This window comes from Pinus tabuliformis, chromosome 2_1, assembly GCF_031772625.1.
Source record: "Pinus tabuliformis cultivar Carrire ecotype Pingquan chromosome 2_1, CPIR1, whole genome shotgun sequence".
Taxonomy (NCBI): domain Eukaryota; kingdom Viridiplantae; phylum Streptophyta; class Pinopsida; order Pinales; family Pinaceae; genus Pinus; species Pinus tabuliformis.
In genome coordinates this window covers 323,939,498-323,949,925 of record NC_142299.1, presented here as the reverse complement: position 1 = coordinate 323,949,925, position 10,428 = coordinate 323,939,498, and positions in this window count along the sequence as shown.

The window sequence follows — 10,428 nt, the reverse complement described above, 5'->3', positions numbered from 1 at the left end:
AGTGTCCAAGAATGAGAGAGAGAGAGAGAATAGAAGAGAGCTCCACCAAAACTAAACTAACCAAGCTTCCCACTTATCCTCAGAAGCCTTTTTATGAATGAGGCATCTTTTTCTTCATTTTCCATTATTTTCCTTCATTTTCCTCCTCAAATGTAGCCTGTGACCTTTCACCTCCCTTTTCTCCTAATTTCTTTTATTTCATAAATAAAATGTCAATAAATGCCTCATGTCTTTCTAAAGCCTTAGCCATTGCCTTTGCCAATTTCCTTAACCATAATAAATTGAATGAACACCCACTAAGATGCTTTTCCCACCATTAAGCTTGGAATACATCTCCCATGACCATGGTATTATATATTTTTACATGGATTTTTAACCAGGGTTCTTACAAGTCTTGTCCGAGAATTTTCTTACAGTCTTATTATAATGTTATGGACAAAATTCTCAATGCTAGTCCTTAAAAGGTAGAACCAGACTTTTATTTTCAAATCGTGGCCCTTCATGAGGATGAAAACCTTAAATTGTATACCTAGACTCTTAGTTGTAAACCGAGACCTTGTGACATACTTTGGAGACCCTCGCTATCCTGAAACAATGCAGTTTTCAATGTGCCTAGAATTTTAGGTGAGATGTTCCTTGTGGTCCTGTAATTTAAGCTTTAGACTGAGACCTTATAACAAGGGAAACACTTTGCTAACCCTTATATATTTTAATACTTCTTGGTATTTAGCCCTACAACTAATCCAAACCCTAACCAAAAGGATCTGCGTTGATATGTTTGTAGGGTCGTCTGGAAATTTCAGATATATTCGTTAAGTTCCTCATGCATTCCATCTACCTCAAATGTCTCTTAATATATAATATAAGATTCTCAATTGAACGTTATAAGAGGGGCTTCATAAACATTGGAGGAATTAATAACCTTATGATTGAAGAAAGATCCACGTCCCTTGAATTATATTGATGTTCATATATTTTTGACTATATATTGACCATTCGATCATAAGAATTTTTGGATTAATTAATGGAGGGAATGTGATTTAGTTGATGGCTTTGCAACCTAAGAATTATATCTTATGATGTGAAAAATTTCTAATTGACCCTTAATTTACTTAATTACTAATCCTTGATATTTGTCTAGATTTTTTTTTTTAATTCCACTAAAATTTTGACATCAATGATTGGCTTAGTGCATATGGTCCTACCTGGTTGTGAAGTCAATGATTAGTTTATTGTATTTGGTTCTTTGAGTTATGTAACTTAGACGTGGTGATATTATTGATGATAAACAATGTCATATATTGACAACCGTAGGAGGAGGTGTCATGTCACTACCCCCTGGGGTTTTAGCCTACAAAACTAGGTCTTCAATTTCAAACTCAATTTTCCCTAAAACCAAAAGGAATCACGGGTCACACCACATATCAATAGAAACATCTCATTGAGGAGAATATATCTAGAAGGATACTGACATGAGATTCCATGAATTTCCATGTCAAATTTTCCATCAAATATTTGGGTAGCTCCTAGTGCTACTTGGGTTGACATCAATGAAAACCACATATCAACAATCTCCCCCTTTGGAATTGATGGCAACAAAAGTACTCCTCCTGTGATCATAAATCCCCCTGACACCATGCTTATAACCTTCCTAATGCTTTCTCTCCCCCTTTGAAATCAATATCAAAGGGTAGCTCCCCTAAAAAACCTGCCTCTCTTAGGAATGTGTGACCTACCTTTACTCCCCCTTTCTACTTGACTAGATAATGGAGTGGTCTAATGAGGACTTGGGAGAATCCCAAGTTTTTGGTGAAGATTCTCAAATGCCTCATGCGACAATGGTTTGGTAAAGATATCAACGATTTGTTCTTTTGTCCCAATGTATTCAACTTTGATGTTCTTTCAACAACCTGTTCTCTAACAAAGTGTTACTTGATAAGAATGTGTTTTGTTTTTGAATGCATTGTAGGATTATTGGAGATACTTATGGCGTTGTTGTTATCGCAGAAGATTGGAATGGGCTCATCACACTCAACTTGAAGATCTTGCAAGGTTTGTTTCATCCAGAGGACTTGCATACAACAAGAAGATGATGTTATGTATTATGCTTCTATTGTGGATAAGGAGATTGAAGATTATTTATTGATCAACCATGAAACAAGAAAACCACCTAGATAGAAGTCCGCTCCATTGGTTCTCTTACGATCATCAACATTTCTTGCCCAATCTACATTTGTATAAGCTGCAATAGTTAACTCGTTTCCTTTGGGATACCATAGTCCATATCCTGATGTTCCCTTGAGATATCAAAAATATTATTTTCACAACAATGACATGAGATTATTTTGGTGCTGCTTGGAATCGTGCTACTTGTCTGACTGCTTGCATTACATCTAGCTTGAAATTTGTTACATACAAAAGACTACCAATCATAGATATATACATCCTTTGATCTGCATCTTTGGATGAGTCATCAATGCTCAACTTGCAACCTGTCACCATTGGGATGGGAGATGGCTTGCAATATTCCATCTGAAATCTCTTCAACATTTCAAACTTAATATATTTGGTTTGACAAATAAATATTCCTTGTCTTGCTGAGATATCTGAAGTCCTAAAAGGTATATCAACTCGCCAAGTAGTGACATCTCGAACTCACTCTGCATATTTGCAGCAAGTTTTTTACTTAACCCATCATCATCGCTCCCAAATATTATACCATCCACATACACTTCAATAATCTTCAGACTATCATGTTCAATCCTAACATAAAGGTTACTATATGCACTTCTCTTCTTGAATCCTTATTGTTGCAAATAATTGTTAAGACGAGCATACCACGCCCTAGAATATTGTTTGAGACCATACAACACCTTCTTTAATATGAAAACATAATATTTCTTTTCAGTGAGGACAAATCCTTTAGGTTTATCTATATATACTTCTTCTTCTAATTCTCCATTTAGAAAAGTTGATTTTACAACCATTTGATAAAATTCGATTTTTCTTGAACATGCAAAAGCCAAGAACATCCCGATAGCTTCCATTACAGCAATGGGGGAAAATATCTCTTCGAAATCGATTCCTTCAACCTGTGCATATCATTTACAAACCAAACTTGCCTTGTTCCTCGTAACCTATCCATCTCATTTAGTTTGTTCCTGAAAACCCATTTTGTTCCAATAACATTTTTATCTTTTTGTCATGGGACCAATTCCCAAGTGTCATTTTTCTCAATTTTGTCCAATTCTTCATTCATCACAGCTACCCAATGTTCATCTTGATTGGCTTCTTCAAAATTGTTTGGCTCAAATGTAGCTAAAAGAGCAAGATGAACTTCGTGTGGTACGCGAAGCTGGTGGTTTCTTCTAATTCATATACCTTCATTAAGATCCCCAATGATCTCATTAGAAGGATGATTATTTTGATACCATTATTTAGGGGTCTTCAAGGGCTCTTTTTTTTCAACATGTTATTCAGATCTTATCTCTTCCTAGTTGGAATTTGTTTCCTTATTCAATCTTGCTTGCTTCGAGACTTCTTCTTTGACCCCTTTTGGTTCTGACTCGTGTATATCTAATTTTCTTGAATATGAGGTTTCATCACTAACCTTTGAGCCATAGTCTTCATTAAATCTTACATTGATGCTTTAAACTATTCATTTAAGTCTTTGATTGTTACATTTATAAGATTTTATTTTGTGTGAATAACCAACAAAGATAACTTTGTCCACTCAAGAATCATTTTTTCATGTTTTTTTTATCTTCTCTTTTAATGTAACATTTGGTTCCAAATACCCTAAAATATTTGACATTTGTTGGTCTTCCTTTCCAAAGTTTATATGGATTCATATCATAATTGTTTGTAAGAAAATTTATGTTCAAAATAAATACATTTGTATCAACTTCTTGAACCTGAAATTTGTCATCTAATTTTGAATCATTTAACATTATTTTGGCCATTTCTTGTATAGTTCTATTCTTCCTTTCAACAACTCCATTCTTTTGCGGAGTTTTGGTTGTTAAGAACTACCTATTCATTCCATTTTATTCACAAAAATATTGAAAATATTTGGAGGTAAATTAGTTTCCTCATCAGATCTCAAACATTTAATATTTAAATCATTTTCATTTTCAACCATTTCCTTGTAGACCTTGAAACATTTGAATGCCTCAGACTTTTTCTTTAAGAAACTAACAACCGTCATCCTGGTATAATCATCTATCATTAGCATAAAATATAATTCACCATTCAATCCTTTAGTCCTCAATGGTCCACATAGATTTGTATGTATTAATTCCAAAAATGAGATATGAAGTGTTCTTGTGTCTTGAATTTGACTTTTGTCTGCTTGCCATGCCGACAATGTTCACATACAACATTGGTTGGTTTTGAAATTAATGGCATCTCTCTCACAACTTCCTTTTTGCTAATTCTTACAAGGTTGTCAAAGTTTATATGCCCCATTCGTCTATGCCATATCCAACTATCATCTTATTTCAACAAGAAACATCCTTTAACGACCTCATCCAAGATGTATATGTCATTTGGAGCTCTACTTGCAGTAGCCATCAGTTGACCAGATTTTGTTTTCTTATTTCACAATTATTTGAGTCAAATAACATTATGACCTTTATCACACATTTGACCTACGCTTAGAAAATTGTGATTCATATTTTTAACAAGAAGCACATATTTTGCTATAGCATCCTTGCTTCTAAGTTTGACAGTACCTATTCCTAAAACATTTGAAGATTCATCATTTCCAAAAGATATTGTTCTATCTTTTCCTTCTTTCAAAGATATAGATTTATTCCTGTCTTCAGTCATATGTGTTGAAAAACCGCTATCAACGTACCAAACATTTCTTTTACTTTGATCTTTTAGGGCAAGAGTGCACCTTTCATCTTTCTTCTTCCAAACTTGTTCATTTTGATTTTTTTGTGATTCCTTTGGGGGAGCCACAAATATGCAATATTTAGCCAAATGTCTACAATTGTTGCATTTATGGAATTCTACTTCATTTCTTAGGTAGTCAAATTTGTTGTAACTTTGCCTAAGGTTTGCTTGCAAATTTATGGAATAACCATTCTTAAAGGGTCTTCCAAAGTTCTTATTGTTCCAACCATAAGTAAAAAATTCTATAGCTATATGTCCAAACTTTTTACATGAATAACAAAAGCCATGAAAGACAGATTGATACCTAGGTGAAAACCTTCTTCATGGAATTGTTTTCCAAGAGCCTTCTTGCATATCTTGACCTTTTAGTTCGGTTAGGAAATTTCCTCGCTTGATAGATCCTTTAACAATTTATGTATAGGTTTTCTATCCATTTGCCTTTTCTGTCTTAGAGGAGCTTGAAAATTTTCAAATGTTTCTTTGTAACATAGACCAGTGTTATCACTTTATGACCTTTTGTTGCTAATGAGTTCATCCAAGGTCTTAGAGCTATTTGCAAAGTTTTCCAGAACATTTCTCCTTTTTGCTTCCTTTCGTAGAGAGACTATTTGAGCTTTTAGTTCTTCCCTTGCCTCGTTTCTTTCTTTTAACTCATTCTTGAGTGAATCTTCAATTCTTTTGGCTTATTCTAACTTTTGTTGGTATTATTGGCATGTTCTTTACCTCCTTCAATTCGGCTTCCAGAGAATTAATATTTTTTCTTACTTTGAGTTCTTTTATAACTCTAAAAACATTGTGTTGAAATTTTATTTCAGTCATTTATTCTTCTTCGTTAGGTGCTTCCATTTTATTATGCTTAGCCATAAATAATACTCTTTTCTTGTTTTCTTCATCATTTTCACCTTCGTCTTCATATGAGCAACTATCTTCCTTGGAGAGGAAGTTTTTCTTAAACCCTTTCTTCTCACCTTGCTTGTTGAAATTTATTTGACCCTTATTTCCTTTTGTAAATGCTTCATTCTTATGAGGGCACCTAGCAAAAAAACGGCCAATCTCACCACAGTCAAAACATAGCACTGGAATTTTTCCTTTGTACTTACCTGTTCCTCTTTTCATCTTCTTTGTAATGTACACAAATTCTTCATCTGAAAGTTCTTCTTCTTCTTCTTCCTCTTTACAACAATTAGATCTAGGTTTGAATACATGTTTTCCATTCTTGATCTTCTTGGAGGTCATAAATTTTATTTCTATATTAAATGAACCATTTTCCTCTTCAATCCTCATTTCATATGTTGTAAGTATCCCATGTAGTTCATCCATACTCAAGTTGCTTAGATCTGATCTATCTTCTAAGATAGAAACCATAGGATTAAATCGTGTTGGAAGAGTTCTAAGGACTTTTTGTTTGTCAATTGGTTCTCCTAATCCTTCTAATTCATTTTTTATTTCATCTACACATTGAAAGTAAGCTTCAATGTTCTCATCTTCTTTCATCCTTAGTTGTTCAAATTGAGCTCTATAAATTTGAATTTTGCTTCCTTGACCTTCGAGTCTCCTGCATATATATTTTGAAGCTTTTCCCATAGTTCCTTAGTTATTTTACAACCCAATTAACATAGATAGTTTTAGTAATCCCACTTATTATAAGATCCTTTGATTTGGCATTATTTTCGATAATTTTCTTACCTTTTTCATTTGTTGTTGTTTTGTAGCCGTGCTCAGAAATTTCCAAAACTTTGTATACTTGCTCAAGTAAATGAACCTGAATCCTTTCGCTTAAAAGTGCATAGTTATCTCCATTAAATAGAGGAACTCTATTATTGGTGTAATCCATTATCTTCTTCCAGTTTTTAAAATTCTACAGAAGGAACCAAGTTCTGATTCCAATTGTTGGAAATACTAGGGGGGTGAATAAGTATTTCTTAGGAATTAGCACTTTATTAATATTTTTCATAGTATAAGTATTTTAAGTTATTAATATTAATGTTCAATAAATGAATTTAAACAAGAAAACACAATAGAGACAGTAGGCACAATATTTTTAGGTGGAAACCCTCCCAGGTCAAAAACCATAGAATGCTTTTGTAATAAATTCTTTTATCTTCAACCCCAACTGAAATGAAGTTACAACTTCCTGGAATTCAAGAAAATCCTTCTTCTCCAACTCCCACTAGAAGGATGCCCCAACGCCCTAGTTTTATCAACAATCAGCTGAATGGATGCCCCAACTCTCAAGTGAGCCACAACTCACCCTAGCACCACCCTTCCACCCTAAAGTGTTTACAGGCCCCAACTTGTAGGTGACTTCGTTCACCTGCCTAGCACCACCTTGCCACCCTATAAATAAAAAAATAGATGAAAGATGTCAACTCTTGTACCAGGGAGAATGATCCACGATACAATGATTTTCAATAAATGATAGACAACACTAGGACCATACCCTTATCTCGATATAATTTGACAATAAAAATTGATTTTCCCCAATAATTTCTTTTACAACTCTTAGGAAATTTGACTCTTTTAGCAATTATGGGCTCTCGTAACAGAGAAAATGGCCTAGTTACAATGATTAGACTCTTTACCTTGAAGATGCTTCTCAATACATGGATAGTTGTTGATGATATGAGAAGATGGCTTCTCTGTTTTCAGGAATTGTCCTTGTTGCAAGGATTCCTTCAAGTGATGATGATTGTCACGTTAGCTTTGTATATGTCCTTGAGTCTTCTTCTACCTACATACAAAATTTCCCAAATGAGAACCAATCCCAAAAAAAACAAGATACCCGTCAAGTTACCTTTTCCTGCAATACACATGTAGGTACATAATAGTGAAAGTAAAAAATTAAATGACTACCATATGTACCTGAATTGAGCTTGTGACTTTCTTATTGTCATTTTGTTCTTGGATTTTTCAATTACTATCAACAATCTAATATTGGACAAACTATTGACTAGGACAAACCTAATGAATGCTTTCAATTCTACCTAGATCTTACGACAAACTGTGAAAACTATACAAGAGTTCTAATAACCTTTAATTACAAATTTTATGCAAACCCTAATCAAGCTTAGTACATAACCCTTCAATACTTAAAAAAAGAACTTAACATATTTAGATACAAACCTAACCATGTAATGAAAACCTTATCAAAGAAGATACTTACAGTTCTGGAGAAATTTACATCAACAGGTCCTTCAAAACATAGTTAATGGCTTGAAACACTTTAATAGTCTAGTAGTCTTGTCGATGACTTTGCTTACAGTCTTGTTACAATGTTCTGGACAAACTTCTCAATGCTAGTCCTTAAATGGTAGACCAATAATTTTATTTGCAAATTGTGGCCCTTGATGAGGATGAAAACCTTAAATTGCAGACCTAGACTCTTAGTTCCAAACTGAGGACTTGTGACAGACTTTGGAGACCTTTGTTATTCTAAAATAATGCAATTTTCAATGTGACGAGGCCTTTAGGTGAGTTGTTCCTTGTGGTCCTGTAATTTAAGCTTCAAACTGAGACCTTCTAACAAGGGAAGCACTTCGATAACCCTTATAGATTGTAATAATTCTTGGTTTTTAGCCCTGCAACTAATCTAAACCCTAACCAAAAGAAACTTTGTTGATATGCTTGTAGGGTAGTCCCAAAATTTCAAATATATCTGTTAAGTTTCTCATGCATTCCATCTACGTCAAATGTCTCTTAATATATAGTATAACGTTCTCAATTGAACGCTGTAAGACGAGCTTCATAAACGTTGGAGGAATTAATTACCTTATGATTTAAGAAAGATCCACATCCCTTGAATTATATTGATGTTCATATATTTTTTACTATATTTTGATCGTACAAGAATTTTTAGATTAATTAATGGAGGGAATGCGATTTAATTGTTGGCTTTGAAACCTAAGAATTATATCTTATGATGTGAAAAAATGATAAGTGACCCTTAATTTAAATAATTATTAACCCTTAATATTTGTATAGAATTTTTTTTTTTAATTCCACTAAAATTTTGAAATCAATGAATGGCTTAGTGTAAACGGTCCTACTTGGCTATGAAGTTAGTGATTGGTTTATTGTCTTTGGTTCTTTGAGTTATGTAACTTATACGTGGTGAGATTATGGTAATAAACAATGTCATATATTGATATTAGTAGCAGGAGGTGTCATGTCACTACCCCTTGGGGTTTTAACCCACAAAACTGGGTCTTCAATTTCAAACTAAATTTTCTCTCAAACCACTCTAGAAGGAACTGTTAGCCTCCTGTTGCAACAGGTGTTCATCTTTCATGATTGACAATTTTACATGCCAAATATGTCATCTTTCATGCTGCAAGGTTCCATATTTCCAAAAAAAGGCCAAAGAAGAGGCCATGAAAGTGTGCCAGTCCAAATGCCACTGTTGTATTCCAATTTTGATGACTTAACCATTTTTGAAGAATGTTCTGTTAAGGGAAGTCCAAACAACTTAATCTTGGCTTCCCTAGGTTTCAATTTCTTGTTTTAGAATATAGAGAATTGATATCTATCCAAACAACTTAATCTTGGCAGATTTGTAGATAGGTAGAGAAACAAAGGAGTCCAACTGCTTAATCTGGGCCCTTGGAAGAAATAAGGATAAAATTAGATAAGAGGGCAGCCAAAAGAAAAATTGTAAAGTAGAGTCTGCAAGTCTAAATGCACCCAAACCAAAAAGAAGAAAAAATGCTAGGTAAGTAGGCTAGGTAGGTAGTTTTTGAGGTTGCAGAATGTTGATATATGATCAGTTTTGTGTTTCAAAGTGTTATATCTTTTCATATCACAGTTATGATGCAGTTTTTTTTCATATGGAGGAGCTCAAGCTGGAAATGATTAACTCCCCCTTCTTCTTATTCCCTAAATCACTTACTAACTTCCCCAAAGAGGTCAAGATCTGCTTGAGTCTCTTAGTTTCATCATTTCCACATCATTTGCCTTGGTGAAGATCTGCTTTACTCAAAGCATGTTCATACTTCCTCTATGAATCATTTTCCCCCTAACAGCCTAAGTTTCACATACTTAGCGCTTTCTGATCACTTGTCATATTAACTACTAATTTTACTATATAGCTTCCTATCTGTTTCCCCTCCCCCTATTAAAACTAAGTATAAAATTCCCCTAGGTACATATCCCTATCCCTTGGCACTATAGCCATATAATATCAAGTTTGGGGAATGCTGAGTTCACCAGGAGCTTGACATTAGCCTTCCACGTTCAAACCGTGGGATTAACTTGACATCTGGTTAAGTTAATAACCTTTACCCATCCCTTCACCCTTAAAAACCGCACATTGTCTACCCCTCCGTAGTCATTTTCCCAAAGTTGATGTTTAAAAGTTTTAATAAACATTAAGTTATTTTCCCCCCTGCTTAAAATTAACCCCATAAAACCCACTTTCCGCCCTTATCCTAAGGTCTTGCCCACGAAATATTTGCCTCGCTCATTTTATAACGCCATGACCCATTTTCCTAATGTTTAAACCCCCCCCCCCCCCCCCGCCACATAATAAACCAA